General features: G+C 37.4%; 1 pseudogene across 1 annotated transcript in view; it reads right to left on the minus strand.

Moving 5' to 3' along the window:
- The window catches only part of LOC146730146 (3-hydroxyisobutyrate dehydrogenase, mitochondrial pseudogene), a 34,006-nt pseudogene extending 16,892 nt beyond the window's left edge, over window positions 1-17,114 (minus strand). Inside the window, exon 1 of the transcript XR_014927882.1 lies at window positions 17,027-17,114. The product of XR_014927882.1 is annotated as a 3-hydroxyisobutyrate dehydrogenase, mitochondrial pseudogene (transcript). The remainder of the gene's footprint in view (window positions 1-17,026) is intronic.
- Between the last annotated feature and the right edge of the window lie 2,163 nt (window positions 17,115-19,277).

A 19,277-nucleotide genomic window follows, 5' to 3' on the forward strand; every position in this document is an offset into this window, starting at 1 on the left:
AGGAATGGGTGTGTTCAAAGTCAACTCAGTATATGTTTTACATTCAGTTTTATTTTGATCCCTAGGAGTGCGTTCAAGATCCTTCGGACTTGGCCTGTCAGAACTGAGGGCATGAGGGTCATCAAATAACAAATGCACATATTGAGTTCCTTTTTCAAAATAAAATAAAATCCACTTTTTCAAAAGAAACCAAAGATAATCTTTTACTATTTTATGGTGTGAACGCAATGGGGCTGATTGAATGAGAAACATTCCTTCAAGAATAACAGTTACAGGAAGCCAATTATGAGGCAGTGAGTCTCTTACTAAATCACAGGTTTCATATCTCTTGCAGTACACCTTTGTTGAATTAGATTTTGTACTTTGATGGTGAAGTGTTCCATCTGCTTTACAAATAGCTCTAGGGAGGGCAATAAATTGGAAGAAACTTGAAATGGCAGAACCACTTTTTATTGAATGCGACATTTGTCGTTTCAGACACTGATCCAGTAATTTGTTATCAGCTGCTGATGTTCTAACCTTTCTTCGTATAGATTTTTTTTCAGAAAAAGTTTTGAGTTTCCTCTGTCTCACAGGAGCATTAACACTTGGTATGTTCAACAATCTAGTATTGATGTAATCATACAGACCCCTTTGATCAACTTGATAAAATTGCATCAAGTCTTCATGAACAGAACCAATTGCTATAGTGTCAGTAAACAGTTTGATTAATCCCCTGTTTTCAGTTACAGGTTTAAATGCAAAACTTTCAATTATTTTAGCAAGGTAAATTTGACAGAGGCCCTCATCATTTTTTCTCACACTGTGATTCTCTTCTCTGTATTTCTCCTTAGACTTGTGACTTTTTGGTACAATTTGTTCTTGCAGCTTTGTGGGGTAAATATTTTGCCATATTATCCAGGAATTCTGGTGAAGGCTTGTGAACAGCTGTTTTCACATTTAGATTTATACACTGTTCATGAGCCTCATCCAAAGCCAGTTCCCTCCATGTATAGCCAGATAGACTGACAGTGAAACCTTCTGAACTAAGTTGATCTATTATACTTGATGGGGCTTTTAACATATCAAGCAAGTGCTTTGGTACAAGTCTCAGGTATGTTGGTCTATCATAAGCATGGTACAATGGAGCGAGTTGTTTGAGAGCGCCCATTCGCAGTGACCAATTTGAACTTCTAAATGCTATATACAGACACACATAGGAAAAACAATCCCTATGTACAAAGGCCGACCAGAATTTGTAAGTGTCATCTTTTTTACACCTATTTTCAGTATACTCAAAGAAGTCTTTCATTAAATCACCAAGATATTGTTTGATTTCTGCCAGGAATGTTTGGATTTGATGGAGTTCATCCTCATCACTAGTTTTCAGTTTGTTCATTTTAATTGTTTGTTCAACTACTGTTTTCAAGAGATTGTTCATTTCACTATTTTCAACAGGATTATTAGATCTAGAACTAAGAAACTCAGATATTTGATATCGGTAGAATGCTTCCCACACATTCATGAGAAATCGGTGACAAAGTTTGAATTTGTGGCACAATATAAAAGTTTGAAAAAGACCATCTGCTTTAAAAGTAGTTTTTGCGATTTCCCCAAGACCGCTATCAAGATAAATTTTAAATAATACAGGCTGAGTATTCTTTAAAATATGCCAGTCACCTGGCATGGGTATCATCCAACTGAGTTCATCTGAATATTCATATTTCAATTTGGACAAATATTCAAATGTTTTGCCATCACCTACTACAACTAAATACTGAATTCTTTTACCAATTTGAAAAATGGTATAAAATTTTTCGAGGACATGTTTCACCGATTCTAAATTGTCACATGGTTCATTTAATATACCAAGATATACAACTCTTGATTTTTCAGTTTCTTGAGTTGATGCTCTTGAGAGTTCACACTTTAAATTGGGCAACATAATTTCAGGATTTAATTTGGCTGTTGCATGTTTTTGAAAGCAGTATGTGAAGGCATCAACTTTCATGTTTTCTAGAGCCAGCAATTCAGTCGCTCTTATATCAAAGTCACTTAATGTGATGCCATGAGTATTGGAAACATGAGCTCCAGAAACAGGTAAATGGGGTAAAAAATGTTCATCAAGTGTAGCTTTTAATTTTTGTATATCCCTGGAAGTGGTCTTTTGTTTTTTGGGTTTAGAAGGACCATAAGATTCCATACTTGATGCAGCTTGAAATAACCTATCTCCAAACACCAATTTCATTTCTAAATTTAGTTTATTTGGGTCAACCAATCTTGCATTAGCAAGGTACCATGGGTACAATGGATTTGTGTCACCAACATTTGACAACTCATAGTCACTATCAAGCCATTCTTGACTGATTAACAGATTGTAATACCCATAACTGTTCCTGGTAACATGCATTGGCTCAACATTTTCATACTTTTCTCCAAAGATATTAAGCAATATTTTTTCAGGAGAAAATATTTTAACAGGCATTTTCAACAGAAATGATAAAGAGATCAATTCCATATAATCAGGCTGTGAATCAGTATGCTGAATTTTCTCACATCTATTTATTACATCAAAACATTGTGGAGTTAGAAGAAATTCCAATTCTAATTCTGACTGGCCTTCAAAAAAGTCTACCATAACTTCTTGACTGGCAGTTTCAGAGCAAATATAATGCCTTGTAGCCAATGAGATTGTATTTTCTAGTTCTTTTAAAGTGAGATCAACTGGTGAACCAAAATAGTCTCTTTCACACTTCCTCAATGTGGGACAAGAAGCAACTGCTATGCACCTAAAAAGAGAACTGTCATTTGCAACCTTGATATGGCACATTTCACTATCTTTCCTAGGCCTTGTACTACACGGAATGAATTCACCAGTTTTAAGAGTGACTGGTTTAGGCTCAACAGCTTGGTAAGATGTGGCATGGATGCCCCTGTTTTTATATGTAGTAGAAACACCTGCATATGGCTGTCCAATGTCAATGTTATCCAGACTTGCAACTGCAAAACTATCTGCTGAGAAACAATTCACAAAATTTTCTGTAACATTCTTTTTAACTAATTTATTCATGTTTTCTCTAGCAGTAGACTTTGAGCAGGTTATTCCGAAAGCATTCATCATACCAAGCAATTTTGTTGACCCACTGTAAGAATCTATACTGTCTGCTAATAATGTATGAAGTGGATGCAAACACCCATTAGACATGAACAGCAAATGGCAAGCATTATAAAAAAGTTGAAGCATTCGTTTGTGCTTGTTGAGAGATGTGTCCTTGTAAAACCCCAAGTACTGCTTATTCCAAGTGAATGAATTTTTAAACATTTCAGATTTTTCAGATTTGTTCTGCGTAATTACAAATAAGAAGTTCCACAATATAGGATCAATTTCCCCAACAGCATCAAAAATGTCAAATGTTGAGGAATCAAATTGTTTGCATTTTTCATCAATTTTAACAGAGAGGTCATGTAATCGGCTATTAAAATCATCGGCCACAGTCAGGTACATTGTATTGAAATCTGGGCATTGGTTCTTCGCTATATCTACTATTTGTTTTTCTAGTCTACTGCAAGTATCACTAAGTTTATCCTGGGTAGATTTTGTGGTATAATAAAACGTGTGCAACATATTTTTCAGATCGGCACCTTGCCTTAAAAGGAGTGTACCGTATTTGGGGACAATTCTACCATTTTGTTTCACTGTAGAGAATTGTATATGAAAATCAAATAATTGAGCCAACTCAAGTTTGAGAAATGTATTTGATTTACCAGTGAAATAATCAAGTGTATTCTGAATTGACATAGATGAATATGACAATGTATCTTCGACTACCTCACAAAAATATTTCTTAGCTTCATGTAAAAGTACTGGTTCCTTTATCATGAGCTTTTCGCCAACAAACAGTGCCATTTTACAGAGAGAAAAATCCAGTAACTCAGTGTCACCCTTTATCGTGGAATGACAACATTTTTGTTCTATTTCATCAAGAATTTTAGAAAGATCCTCGTCCTTAGACACATTAACTTTTTTTTGTCTTTTCTGTAATACGGTGTAGTTGTGCATAGCACCGAGAACATAAGGAACTGTTCTCAGTGAGCATACATTCAGGCATGATGCATTTTAGTTGATTTCTGAAAATCCATTTTTGATAATGTTGTTCACAGAGACCAATTTTATTTGCAATTGTGGATACCAAGTGTGTGGCATGCAAATTAAAGAGTGACACAAATTCATTCTTGTCCTCAACTTCAGTGTAGTGTGCAGTCGCAGCCCGACAAATAAAACACTGAAACAAAGATTTTTCGTTTGCAGGCAGTGGTCTGTTGTCATCACCAGATTTAAACATTCGTTCCAAATAAAGCCTACAGGAATTACAGAAACAACCATCTCTAGACAAGTGCTTAACACATTCCAACCAATCAATGTACGCCTGTGGTTTGTTAATAAAATGATACCATCTATTTGCAGTTAAACAGTTACATTTACTAAAAGGACCACATTTCTGTTTATCAGGGTGTGCAACATTTTTACCACTTGGTTTACCACCACCTAAACCACTTAAATGTACCTGAATCACACACCCTTTCAACTTTTTTACAGGTATATTACCATAGAGTGGTTTTCCGCCAAGAGTCATTAATTTGAAATCTTTCACACCAATTTCAGTTTCTACACACTCCTTTAGTTTTACTAGATTTGGGACTGCAAATTTAACCAATTTTCCATGTATATCAACTTCCAAATTCACAAATTTGCTAGTTTGTTTCGACTTAGACACTAATTTGTTTAACCGACATGCTATATCACCTAAAACAAGATTAACCTGACTGGAGGTTTTACATTTTTTAAGAAGCAAATTTTTTTTCTTGAAGATGATCTTTAAGATAATTTTTTTTCTTTTGCTTTCCTTTGACATTTTCATGAAACTAGATATTTTCTCATTTAGATTGACAGCATGAAAATTACTCCATGGACTGAAAACAAACTTGCTATTTACAATCCTTTCTCTAATTTTTAAGAATTTTAATCTTGTCATAACCATTTTAATAAACAGCTGAATATGATTTTTCTGTGAGCAATTTACAATAGACTTTGCTACCATTAACCTTGAGGACATGATTGTATTTATCCTCTGTGCACCAACTGATGTACTGATTTTATGAGATTCTATACATCTGCAAATGGAATCAGTTACATGGAGACAATGTTTTGTGGATTTAGGCATAGCCATATTATGACTAATCCTATGTCTCCACAGGACCAAGCTCCTTTCAAACATTATGACAAACCAGAAAGAATGTCCACCTGTAAAATTACTTTATTTTTGACCAAGACCAATTTACACCTCAAATAAAGAATGAGGAATAGAAAAACCAGCAGAAAACATCAAACTTAGAAAACAGAAGTCCAAATTTCATTATGACAAAAGTGCTAAAGAACTACCAGAGCTAAATATAGGTCAACAAGTTAGATTGCAACCTACAAACCCCAGAGAACCATGGAGAAAAGCCTCATGTGTCAACAAAGTGGGTCCATGTTCATATATATTGTAAACAGAGTATGGAAGGATGTATAGACGGAATCGTAAATTCATACGTGAAACTGCAGAACTATCTAGTCAACCACCGACTAATCAACCGTCTCAACTAGCAAGTCAGCCTGAATGCACTGTGTTACCAACTCAACAGTCAACACCAGCAGTGAGTAATGATAAGCCGGATCATACATCTACACAACCAATTCCAGAGATTCCAGAGACCTCACTGAGTCAAACAACAAGATCAACTCGAACCAGAAGCAACATTAAACCGTCCGCCAAATACAGAGACTTTATAATGACATGAACACTAAATTTAGTATTTAGATTAGTGATTTAGTTATATACATAGTACTAGCGTAGTATAATGATTGGACAATTATGCTGATATAACATTCGATATTTGATTCGATATTTGATTCGTTGTTTTATACGTATATGTTACTTTACCCTGTTTGATATTTCATTCATTATCTGATTCGTTCAAGATCTTTGCATATGAGAAATGACTTTTAGCATCCTGATGCAGCATCAACATCCAGTGTGAACATTGAACTTTAATCTTGATAAAAGAAGGGAGATGTTTAGGAGTTAGCCTTATGTAAGATATGGCGCCCCCAGCGTTCATACTGATAACCCGCTTGTTTATACACTTAATGTATGCAGCCTCTTTCTGACCTCTCGGTGTAGAATATAAACATGGCGTCTTAGATATGCTGTCAGTGTTCAGTCACTCGTCCTGTGATTAATTATCTTCAATGAACAGAACCCATAACACACATATTGGCCAAATTACAACTGGGTGTGCTAGTTTCTCATAGCATTACATGCAAAAAATGAAATACGAAGAAAACATGGTTATGAATAAAAGATCAATAATTGAAATGAATCTCCCCACACCGATGGATATTTCTACCAATGGGGGGCGCTTCACAAAATAAAGTTGTCAGATTATATTTCAGACTACAAACAATATGAACTGAATTACCAGTATAGATGCATTGTACACGTGATTTGATGTTTCAAAGTGGGAGACAATTCTTTGATTAAGGAAAGTTAATTTTAATACTAGTGGCGTACAGTTTCTGTGGAGTACATGCCAACGACAACATATATGGACCAGCAACGATTGAAGAGCGAACCGCACCAAAGTGGGTCAACGGAACGTGCACACTTTACACACGTACTCCACTGCAAAACAAGTACACACAGCACCACACAAGTACAGACATACCTTACGCACCTGCAAAAAGTCCTAACCGGGCCATGGGTACGATGGAAACCGACAAAACGGTAAGACAACAAGCGTGCACTAATACACAGAGACGCCATTTTGAAACTTTTGGGAGTTGTCGCAGAATGACATTTGGCCTGAGATAGACCACAATTCACTGTGACTTCGCACTGCGAAAGTATGAACTGCTTGGCTTTGTTTTTTGGATATTCACGAGGCTAAAATTTCATTAATTTTTGAAGGAAACAATGAATTAAACTAGTCTTAGGGTATGTAATTAACAGCTCAGCGAAGACACAAGTCGTATCATAGAATTATAAATCCACATTTAGTTCATATTACACAGTAGTGTGTTCCCGTGTATTTATGCGCTATGCAACTATTTTGGGCCCGTTTTTCGTTTTTCTATTTGCTTAAACAATGTGTTTATTTTGACCATTGATGATTGACTGGTGAACTGATTCCGTTCAACTTTTAAATCAGACCAATTTCCACATACTAGTATCAAACAATGGCCGTTTTTTTTTTCTTGGTTGTCTGTGAACCCCGAACCGGAAATCGAAATGGGATTTTTGTACTCAAGAAACAAAACGAAAATGACTTTTACAGTATCCGGTGTACAAAAGTACGACCACGCGTGTTACAGTGCGTGGTTTTCAAACAGTCTACGTACATACAGTGTTTAGGGTTATTAAAATAAGAAACAAAAAACAAAATGATATGTTTGTTTTCTTCCAAATTGATTTTGTAATCTCCTCAGCAATCTCCGGGTGAGTATGTCTTCCATTATACATGACGTTTAAAATTCCGAGGAATCGCAAATATGGCTTTCTATTGATGTTTTTACTTGGATTGAGTTATTTTTTTTTTGCAAATGTTTGTACACATTTGCAGTTTTTTTAAAGTGTTGTTAGTTCTTAAGCAGGAAAAGGGATTATTTGTTATTTTTCATTTAATTGAAACATGTTACAGTTTTTTGGAATATTACAACCTTTTGAAATATATATTTTCTGCAATCTCGCTTTGCAAACGTTTTACGTAAAGCTCTGTTGAAAGCCAGTTTGGTTGATTTACTTTCTCAAATAACCTCACGGAAGTACGGCGTTTTTATATCTGTAAATAGCTTGTACGTTGCAAGTACAGTAGGTTAAGGTAGCAGGATAGTTCTTTTGCATGAAAAATGTAAACACCTATAATCGGAATAAATTTTACAAGAAACCATACAATCTATATATGTTTAGAAAGCTCTTGACTTGTATTTTCCTACTATTAATATTTTGTGAACATTGTGTTTGTTTTAGCGTCACGTGATTCTGAAAATCAGCGGGGCTGATAATTTAACTAACGTGAATAAAATTTTAATTGTCATCTCTACAGTCATTAATGCGATCAAAAACTTTACACTGTTTTGAAGCAAAGGTCATGAAGTTTAAATCCGTATTTCTATTTTTTGCATTAAGTTTTTTTTTTCTTTCCGAAAATCACAAATTTCAAGCACGTTTTTTGGTGTTAAAGTTAGAGTATACCGGTGGTTTGCACGAGGTTTGTGAAAAAACGCAATAGAATTTTGCAAATATGCAAATACGGATATGAAGCTAACATATCCAAGAGTAAGAAAAGTTAAACGGCGACATCGTAGCGCTATTCACTGAAACGCCATTTAAAATTAGGTCAACGGTAATTGCCAAAAACCGAACACGGAGAAATCGGCACTTTTATGATTTCAAACTTCAATCAACGTTAACTCCCGTTTTAGGAGCAAAATTTACATGGGCTAATTGTAAATGAAATGCTTTGAAAGTTGTCTTCGGGAAAAATCATGAACCGACATTTATATCTGTGAAAAACTTTGTTTTTTGGCCGTTTTCTTTCACGCTATGAAGTTTTGTGACGGTCTGTGCTGATAACGAACGGTGACGTCATTCATTAAAGCTTGGATTATGCAAAGTGGGCGGTTCTGTTTGCGAGTAACAAACAATACAGACACTACACTTGGCAGTTGAAGTGTTTGCAAATACAGTGTATTTATTTTTGGGCCGTTGTGTTTGTAAACTTATTAGTTCAAGCATGATGCCACGAGTTTCGAAGTCTCCTGGAGGCAGCTCGTACATACTGGCGAAAGGGTGTACCCGTTACTGGTTGAGGTAACCCCTAATAGCTTGACAGTTTCACCAGAGCGCGCCCTCCCTTTCCAGTCGCTCGCATTCCAATGGCAGCCTTTCTATTTATTTCGAAAACTGCCCCCTTCTTTCGGGATGACGGGAAGCTAGGCTGGCTCAGTTGCGATCGAATACAATCTCCTTACGTGCAAAGAAATTCAAACTGACTGCCTAGACCGTGACGCGTGCGCTCCACTATTGAGATATTGCCTACTTTGCAAAATTGACAAATCTCTTTTTTAGGGCGCCATTCAACAGTGACATGTCAACGAGTCGAATTTCGCCGTCTTCAAACGATCGGCCGTGACATTCACTCTCACTTTCTTCTTCTACGTCGGAAGGTAACAATATTTTCCTGCGAGATACAGACATTTCTCGAACGTTTTGAACAGGAATATCACCCACTATATCGAAGTCTGATTCATCGGACTCTCAGTGTCACGGTAAAACTTTCTTCGCCCACTTCATGGCTGACACTGGTTTCGACGGGGAAATCCGTTCTGTACGAACCCAGCATCGTCTCTTTCAACATCTTTTTTGACAGGAGTGATCATTCTTTTGACGTTTTTCTTCTTTCTTCCTCGCTTTCTTTTTCTTGGAAATTTTCGCGTGCTTACTATCTCGTCCATAATTAGTGAATGACAACTAAACTAAAGAATTACTGACAACCCTCTCCTTATTTGCATATTTTGCACATTAATGAAGGAAGCTGCCCTGTTTTTTAATTGGTGTGAATAGAATAATACCCCAGACCATTCGTCCCGGTGTTATCGCTATCGCCACACGAGACTCCAGCTTGTCTCCTATACAATTTTCCTTCCGCCCACTTAATTTTAATATTCATATGACCTTTGCACTGACATCGATAGCCAATCGCATTCGACCGCGGACGTCACTCTAAATAAACAACTGAATAAATTAATATACCATATTTGGAAGATAGCGGTTAATTCAACGTTGTTGGTGTGTTCCTTCGGGTTCCGAAGTCGCACGAAACGAGTTCATGTTCCATTATCTTTCGCAAGTAAAACAGGTCGATATGTATTAAACATGGCATTTGTTTTCTTGTTTTAACCCCCTTATTACGCAAGCTTCCGTCGAAGTGGTGTTTTTTTCGACGATTTGTGGCATGTTGCAAAACGAACGAACATTGCGGCATTCTTAGCGGTGGATAAGGGATCGACTATGTCGTCACATTTATGTCTCGTTTGAAAGAGAATAAACAACCGCTCAGAAAAATATGTTGCTAATATTTAAGTGCGGTGTCTTGAAATCGCCTGCCCGACGTCCAAATTTCAAAAGGATGTTCGATTTGCAATGACGACCGTTCATATGTACAAGGCGACGTTACTAATTACTACTAGGGTCGGTGTTTGCATTAAGAATTATAGAACAAAAGATCAGCAAAGCGGTGCTTTTGTCGGCGATTTTGTCAAAGGGAATATTGATAAAATGTTGCAAAACAGAATCGCGAGTTGGGTGAAAAATTGCGCCGGCGGCATTCTCAGCGATGGCGACACCCGAGAAACATCGTGTCACGGTGCATTCGTGCATCAGTACACCGAAGAAATACATACATATTGTTGCGGACGACTATTGTAGACTGTGTTCGTGTAGTCTTCGAGTTTGTGGACAGTTAAAGTCGTGTGTGAATTTATTCAAGCCAGGAAAAGCAGGAGGGATAACTTATGGAAATCGTCTTTCCAATTTGATCCAGTGCGACGTTGTGAAAGGAGCGACTCTGTCGTCTCATCTATGTCTAGTTTGTAAGAGAAAGATTGATAGCGCAGAAAAATCCGCCAATAATGTAAAACAGTGGCGTGAAATTGTCAGTCATTCTAATATCTCCCAACCTGTGAACGAAAGGGTTAAGCGTGCTGCCTTGAAATCGCCTGCCAAAACTAAAATGGCGCGTGTCACGTGACTTTGTTTACTAAAGATAGCGTGGGCGTTTGATTGACACTCAACTCATTAGTATTCCACCAATCACAGCTACATCTACTTTCTGGATGTGCGCAGTCAAATTGTATAGGAGACAAGCTGGAGTCTCGTGTGGCGATAGCGATAACACCGGGACGAATGGTCTGGGGTAATAGAATAATTGTAAAATGTGACCCAGTGATGTATGCCGGCATGTAGCATTTCCTGTGCTATTAAAAATCAAATCCCGCAAAACAGAGTTTTACCGTCACAGTAACCTCCGGTCTTATACTTGTAGATGAATCTCTTCAAAATTTAATTGTAACCGGACTCACTGTTATCATCTATAAAAACTACCTAGATTTTAGATGATACTTTTATTTTTTACCGACGTCGTACGAAAAAGTCAACCCTTGCCTTGCGTGAAACACTGGCCAACTATCCGATGTCAAGACGTCGGCCCGGGGGGGGGGGCACGCTACTATTTCGTTGCCGTGCATTTTGTTCGCATGAGCACATTAGATAAAACAACCAAGTATTTATCAGACAGATTTATTACATGTAACATAATTTACGAATTTAGCATGCATGCAAGCATGCAAGTATGCCTACTTGGTGAAAACTCCTCTGAAAAATGGATTATATAAACCAGGTCCAAGCATATTCTTATCAGCGTTCATACTGATAACCCGCTTGTTTATACTCTTAATGTATGCAGCCTCTTTCTGACCTCTCGGTGTAGAATATAAACATGGCGTCTTAGATATGCTGTCAGTGTTCAGTCACACGTCTTGTCATTAATTATCTTCAATGAACAGAACCCATAACATGGTGTCAGAAGTGGTGAAGTTTTGGCGAAAATAGTGTGGATCACAGTAGAAAAGCCTGGATTACAACACAGCTACCAAAACGAAGACTATTGAGCAAAGAAAAATACAAGACTGGCAACTTTGACTCCGTACATGTGTTTGAGCACAGATCGCCGCTATTATTGTTGTGAACAGTTTGACAATATCACCGATTGAATATATGTGAGTGCAAACATTTTTTTTTGAAGTATCCAGCCTTCAAACTGACTCAGATGTGTGCAGCACAACACTTCAAAACCGTGAGTAACATAGCGTAAATTTTTGTGTCAGCGTTGACCCCAGTGATTGATCATGGCAACGAACAATTCCATTCCCGCTCCAGAACCAATGAACTGTAATGGAAATATAGCAATAAATTGGCAGACATATCGTGAATCATATGAAGATTACAAAACAGCCATTGAGCTTGATAAGAAAGATAAACCCATCCAAGTTGCTACTCTTAAGATGTTAATGGGTACGGAGTGTAAGAAAATACTGAAAAAATTGCAACTCACAGATGATGAAATGAAAGAGCCACAGACAATCTTAGATAAGTTAGAAGCACACTTTGTACCAAAACGCAACATTCTGTATGAAAGATATGTTTTTCACAATGCAGAACAACAACCCAATGAAACCATAGACCAGTTAGTAATCCGACTACGTCAGTTAGCTGAACCATGCAAATTTGGCACATTCGAAGATGAGATGGTTAGAGATAGATTGGTCCTTGGCTGTAAAGATTCCATAGCAAGAGCAAGATTATTCAGAGAGCAAGCAAGTGACTTACACAAAGTCATAGAATCGCTTAGAATAAGTGAAGTTTCACGGCAACAGCTAAGTCAAATGGGAAATGATGTCACAGTAAACCCAGTCAACTATGTAAAGAAAGGAGGTAAACATACAGAAACCAATCGACATAAATATACTGAGCAACGCAAAGAAAGACCCAAGTATAAGCAAACGAAAGATAAGTCCTCCCAGTGTAGATATTGTGGTAGCAACCATGAACGTGACAAGAACAAATGTCCAGCCTATGGTAAGACTTGCAGGAATTGTAGTAAGCAAAATCACTTTCAATTTGTATGCAAACAGAAGCGTCAAGTACAACAGAATCTACACCAGCTGCAGGATGAAGTATCAGATTCTGATGATTCCATATTTAAGATAGATACTATTGGTGCAGTTCAATATGGAAATAGAAAGAAATTCTATATACCAATAACATTTCGAGATACAACTGGTGAAACAAGAATGAATTGTCAATTAGACACTGGTGCAACCTGTAATGTGATGACATATAATGGCCTGTGTGACATAAAACAGCATGGCAAGCCAGCATTAGAGAAAACAACAGCAAGGTTGAAGCTCTATGACGATAGCATAGTAAATGCTATTGGTGAATGTAACCTAATCTGCAAAGTTAAAGATAAAGAATACACACTGAACTTCAAAGTCATAGCAGGAAAACAGAAACCACTACTATCTGGTGATACATGTACAAATATGGGACTGATTACTCTTAATGTTGTGAATAGTATTTCACAGGAAGCAACTCCTACATGCACATCTAAAGATAACGTCATCAAACAATACAAAGATGTGTTTGAAGGTCTAGGGTGCCTGCCTGGTGAATACAAAATTGTAATAGACTCAACTATTAAGCCAGTACAGCATGTACCAAGACGCGTTCCCATTCCACTGAAAGCAAAATTGAAAGCCAAAATAAATGAAATGGAAAGGAAAGGCATAATAAAGAAAGTTACTAAATCCACAGACTGGATAAGCAGTATTGTAGCTGTTCTGAAACCAAACAAGTTTAGAGTATGTCTTGATCCCAGAGATTTAAATCGAGCAATTAAACGTCCCAAGTATCAGATGCCAACGCTAGACGAAATTCTACCTAAGTTATCCGATGCCAAAGTATTCTCGATTCTAGATGCCAAAGATGGTTTCCATCAGGTCAAACTGGATGAACAAAGCTCCTACCTGACAATGTTCTGGACACCTTTTGGCAGGTACAGATATGTACAGATGCCGTTTGGCATTTCATCAGCTTCGGAAGAATTCCAACGCCGCCTTCATGACGCATTGGATGATATTCCTGGTATTCAAGTCATTGCAGATGACATACTTGTGTTTGGATGTGGAGACACTCCTCAACAATACATGGAAGACCATGACAAAAAGCTAAGAAGTCTACTGCAGAGAGCGAGAGAGGTTAACTTGAAATTAAACAAAAAGAGGCTAAGATTATCGCTCAAAGAAGTACCATTTATGGGAGAGCTGATTACCACTGATGGACTCAGACCAGATCCTCAGAAAATACAGGCGATACAGAATATGCCCAGACCAGATGGCAAGAAAGCAGTACAACGTTTACTTGGATGCGTTAACTACTTAGCTAGATATTTACCCAAACTAGCAGAAATCAGCGAATCGTTAAGACGACTGAAAGAAGACAAAGCTGTATTTGTATGGGAATCGCAGCAAGAAGAATCGTTCAGTCAAATAAAGCATCTTATCACCCATGCACCAATTCTGAAATACTACGATGTAAATGACGAGGTAACCATACAATGCGATGCTTCGGAAAAAGGATTAGGTGCCACACTTCTTCAAAACGGACAACCTGTGACATTTGCGTCAAGATCGTTGTCTCCCACTGAGCAAAACTATGCCCAAATAGAGAAGGAATGTCTAGCAATCGTTTTCGCATGTGAACGATTTAATCAATACATACATGGACGAGAAGAAATCACCATAGATTCAGATCACAAACCGCTTGTACCTATCTTCAATAAACCGATACACCGAGCACCGAAACGCTTACAGCGCATGGTGCTACATCTTCAAAAGTACAACATCAAAGTACAATATAAACCCGGCAACCAGATGCACATTGCTGATATGCTCAGCAGAGCATACTTAACAGAGAAGAGTACTAGCTCCAACATGCCAGAATATCAGTTATTTCAGCTAAAAATAGAAGACAAGTTGTTTCAAGAAATAGAGTCCATTAACCAAGCTCAATACCAACGCGTTAGCTTTTGAATTTGCTGATGAGTAGGATCACTAACACAAACAGATACAACTCTACAATCCTTAATGACAACAGTATTAGTTGGATGGCCAGACAACAGTGATGATGTTCCAATATGTGCAAGAGACTATTGGACATACAGAGAAGAAATCACAGTACACAATGGTGTTCTATACAAAGGAAATCAAATCATAATTCCAAAACAAATGAGACCACAAATGCTCAATAGAATTCATTCAAGTCACTTAGGTGCTGAAGCATGTATACGGCGAGCACGCGACGTACTATTTTGGCCCGGAATGACAGCGGAAATAAAGGACAAAATCACACAATGTAGTCCTTGCAACGAATACCTCAGTAAACAACAAAAAGAACCTTTGATGTCATACGAGATTCCATCACGACCATGGAAAATGGTTGGACAAGATTTGTTTACATACAACAAACCTGACTACCTAATTACTGTTGATTACTATAGTGATTACTGGGAACTTGACAAATTAGATACAGATACAACTTCATCAACTATAGTTAACTGTACTAAATCACACTTTGCCAGACATGGCATTCCAGAGAATGTAATTTCAGACAACGGACCGCAATTCATATCCAATGAGTATGAAACCTTCGCACGTGAATGGGAATTTGAACATATAACCTGCTCACCGTACCACAGTCAAAGCAACGGGAAAGTCGAGTCAGCTGTCAAGATATCAAAAAAGATCATCAAGAAAACAAACAAAGACAAGAAAGACTTACAGCTAGCAATTTTAGATTGGCGAAATACACCCAGCACTGATGGCAGCAGCCCACTACAGAAATTAATGTCACGTAGAGCCCGCACACTATTACCAACTCCAGAAGTATTACTTCAACCACAAGTTGTCCAAGGTGTAGCAGAAAACATCAAACTTAGAAAACAGAAGTCCAAATTTCATTATGACAAAAGTGCTAAAGAACTACCAGAGCTAAATATAGGTCAACAAGTTAGATTGCAACCTACAAACCCTAGAGAACCATGGAGAAAAGCCTCATGTGTCAACAAAGTGGGTCCACGTTCATATATATTGTAAACAGAGTATGGAAGGATGTATAGACGGAATCGTAAATTCATACGTGAAACTGCAGAACTATCTAGTCAACCACCGACTAATCAACCGTCTCAACTAGCAAGTCAGCCTGAATGCACTGTGTTACCAACTCAACAGTCAACACCAGCAGTGAGTAATGATAAGCCGGATCATACATCTACACAACCAATTCCAGAGATTCAAGAGACCTCACTGAGTCCAACAACAAGATCAACTCGAACCAGAAGCAACATTAAACCGTCCGCCAAATACAGACACTTTATAATGACATGAACACTAAATTTAGTATTTAGATTAGTGATTTAGTTATATACATAGTACTAGCGTAGTATAATGATTGGACAATTATGCTGATATAACATTCGATATTTGATTCGATATTTGATTCGTTGTTTTATACGTATATGTTACTTGATCCTGTTTGATATTTCATTCATTATCTGATTCGTTCAAGATCTTTGCATATGAGAAATGACTTTTAGCATCCTGATGCAGCATCAACATCCAGTGTGAACATTGAACTTTAATCTTGATAAAAGAAGGGAGATGTTTGGGAGTTAGCCTTATGTAAGATATGGCGCCCCCAGCGTTCATACTGATAACCCGCTTGTTTATACACTTAATGTATGCAGCCTCTTTCTGACCTCTCGGTGTAGAATATAAACATGGCGTCTTAGATATGCTGTCAGTGTTCAGTCACTCGTCTTGTCATTAATTATCTTCAATGAACAGAACCCATAACACACATATTGGCCAAATTACAACTGAGTGTGCTAGTTTCTCATAGCATTACATGCAAAAAATGAAATACGAAGAAAACATGGTTATGAATAAAAGATCAATAATTGAAATGAATCTCCCCACACCGATGGATATTTCTACCAATGGGGGGCGCTTCACAAAATAAAGTTGTCAGATTATATTTCAGACTACAAACAATATGAACTGAATTACCAGAATGAGTATAGATGCATTGTACGCGTGATTTGATGTTTCAAAGTGGGAGACAATTCTTTGATTAAGGAAAGTTAATTTTAATACTAGTGGCGTACAGTTTCTGTGGAGTACATGCCAACGACAACATATATGGACCAGCAACGATTGAAGAGCGAACCGCACCAAAGTGGGTCAACGGAACGTGCACACTTTACACACGTACTCCACTGCAAAACAAGTACACACAGCACCACACAAGTACAGACATACCTTACGCACCTGCAAAAGTCCTAACCGGGCCATGGGTACGATGGAAACCGACAAAACGGTAAGACAACAAGCGTGCACTAATACACAGAGACGCCATTTTGAAACTTTTGGGAGTTGTCGCAGAATGACATTTGGCCTGAGATTGACCCCAATTCACTGTGACTTCGCACTGCGAAAGTATGAACTGCTTGGCTTTGTTTTTTGGATATTCACGAGGCTAAAATTTCATTAATTTTTGAAGGAAACAATGAATTCAACTAGTCTTAGGGTATGTAATTAACAGCTCAGCGAAGACACAAGTCGTATCATAGAATTATAAATCCACATTTAGTTCATATTACACAGTAGTGTGTTCCCGTGTATTTATGCGCTATGCAACTATTTTGGGCCCGTTTTTCGTTTTTCTATTTGCTTAAACAATGTGTTTATTTTGACCATTGATGATTGACTGGTGAACTGATTCCGTTCAACTTTTAAATCAGACCAATTTCCACATACTAGTATCAAACAATGGCCGTTTTTTTTCTTGGTTGTCTGTGAACCCCGAACCGGAAATCGAAATGGGATTTTTGTACTCAAGAAACAAAACGAAAATGACTTTTACAGTATCCGGTGTACAAAAGTACGACCACGCGTGTTACAGTGCGTGGTTTTCAAACAGTCTACGTACATACAGTGTTTAGGGTTATTAAAATAAGAAACAAAAAACAAAATGATATGTTTGTTTTCTTCCAAATTGATTTTGTAATCTCCTCAGCAATCTCCGGGTGAGTATGTCTCCCATTATACATGACGTTTAAAATTCCGAGGAATCGCAAATATGGCTTCCTATTGATGTTTTTACTTGGATTGAGTTATTTTTTTTTTGCAAATGTTTGTACACATTTGCAGTTTTTTTAAAGTCATGTTAGTCCTTAAGCAGGAAAAGGGATTATTTGTTATTTTTCATTTAATTGAAACATGTTACAGTTTTTTGGAATATTACAACCTTTTGAAATACATATTTTCGTTTATTATTTCGTTTTATATTATTTTTACGTAAAGCTCTGTTGAAAGCCAGTTTGGTTGATTTACTTTCTCAAATAACCTCACGGAAGTATGGCGTTTTTATATCTGTAAATAGCTTGTACGTTGCAAGTACAGTAGGTTAAGGTAGCAGGATAGTTCTTTTGCATGAAAAATGTAAACACCTATAATCGGAATAAATTTTACAAGAAACCATACAATCTATATATGTTTAGAAAGCTCTTGACTTGTATTTTCCTACTATTAATATTTTGTGAACATTGTGTTTGTTTTAGCGTCACGTGATTCTGAAAATCAGCGGGGCTGATAATTTAACTAACGTGAATAAAATTTTAATTGTCATCTCTACAGTCATTCATGCGATCAAAAACTTTACACTGTTTTGAAGCAAATGTCATGAAGTTTAAATCCGTATTTCTATTTTTTGCATTAAGTTTTTTTTTCTTTCCGAAAATCACAAATTTCAAGCACGTTTTTTGGTGTTAAAGTTAGAGTATACCGGTGGTTTGCACGAGGTTTGTGAAAAAACGCAATAGAATTTTGCAAATATGCAAATACGGATATGAAGCTAACATATCCAAGAGTAAGAAAAGTTAAACGGCGACATCGTAGCGCTATTCACTGAAACGCCATTTAAAATTAGGTCAACGGTAATTGCCAAAAACCGAACACGGAGAAATCGGCACTTTTATGATTTCAAACTTCAATCAACGTTAACTCCCGTTTTAGGAGCAAAATTTACATGGGCTAATTGTAAATGAAATGCTTTGAAAGTTGTCTTCGGGAAAAATCATGAACCGACATTTATATCTGTGAAAAACTTTGTTTTTTGGCCGTTTTCTTTCACGCTATGAAGTTTTGTGACGGTCTGTGCTGATAACGAACGGTGACGTCATTCATTAAAGCTTGGATTATGCAAAGTGGGCGGTTCTGTTTGCGAGTAACAAACAATACAGACACTACACTTGGCAGTTGAAGTGTTTGCAAATACAGTGTATTTATTTTTGGGCCGTTGTGTTTGTAAACTTATTAGTTCAAGCATGATGCCACGAGTTTCGAAGTCTCCTGGAGGCAGCTCGTACATACTGGCGAAAGGGTGTACCCGTTACTGGTTGAGGTAACCCCTAATAGCTTGACAGTTTCACCAGAGCGCGCCCTCCCTTTCCAGTCGCTCGCATTCCAATGGCAGCCTTTCTATTTATTTCGAAAACTGCCCCCTTCTTTCGGGATGACG

Source organism: Saccoglossus kowalevskii, chromosome 20 (genome assembly GCF_978046115.1).
Source record: "Saccoglossus kowalevskii chromosome 20, keSacKowa6.1, whole genome shotgun sequence".
NCBI classification, from domain to species: domain Eukaryota; kingdom Metazoa; phylum Hemichordata; class Enteropneusta; family Harrimaniidae; genus Saccoglossus; species Saccoglossus kowalevskii.